The sequence below is a fragment of the Perna viridis genome, chromosome 13 (genome assembly GCF_037379345.1).
Source record: "Perna viridis isolate PV_CMFRI_1.1 ecotype Kerala chromosome 13, ASM3737934v1, whole genome shotgun sequence".
NCBI lineage: Eukaryota > Metazoa > Mollusca > Bivalvia > Mytilida > Mytilidae > Perna > Perna viridis.
Window position 1 is genome coordinate 34,258,517 of NC_142457.1, and position 759 is coordinate 34,259,275.

Consider the following 759-nt stretch of genomic DNA (forward strand, 5'->3'; position numbering starts at 1 on the left):
GGCATGAATTTTTTTGGGGTTATTCAACCTTTCTTCCAATTAAAACAAAAAATATCAAAATTAATCACATGATTATATTTCATCCAAAAGAATTAATCCTTTGTTATGAAAGGTATAATGAACAGCATTAAATAGCAAGTGTCTGAGAATACACATAACAACTCAAATATGGACACAGAACGATTTAATAATATTTTTGTGATAAAAAATCCCGGTTCCAAGGGCCTGTGAGTAATTCCCATATGCTAGGGGGTGTAAGGTAGCGACTGTAGCATGAGAACTCCCTCATATCAAATTTCTTTCATACCATTATAGACTTGTATTCAAGGCCGTAGCTAGGGGGTGCCAGGGGCGGATTCAGGCGGGGGCATGGCGGGCGTGCGGCCCCCCTAAAATTTGCAAAGCATTAGTTGAGAGAGGAAGATTTAGGCGGTTTTAGGTTGAAACTTTAATTTCTCGCTAATTTTACCACAAAAGATATCTACATTACACCCAATCTAGAAAAATATTTCAAAAATTTAACCTAAAAAATTGAATTTGCGCCCCCTTATCCAAAATCCTGGATCTACCCTTGTGTGCAACGGGTGCGATCGCACCGCCCCTTTTGAAAAAAAACCTTGATTACATCTTAGCCTGTAATTAAAGAGAAATCATACCAGACAATCAAGTAAATTGCTTATCAGTGATCAGTTCCCATCCACCATTCAGAAAAGTTGGCTACGGCCATGATATTTAAAAGGTAGCTAGTGAAAAATGATT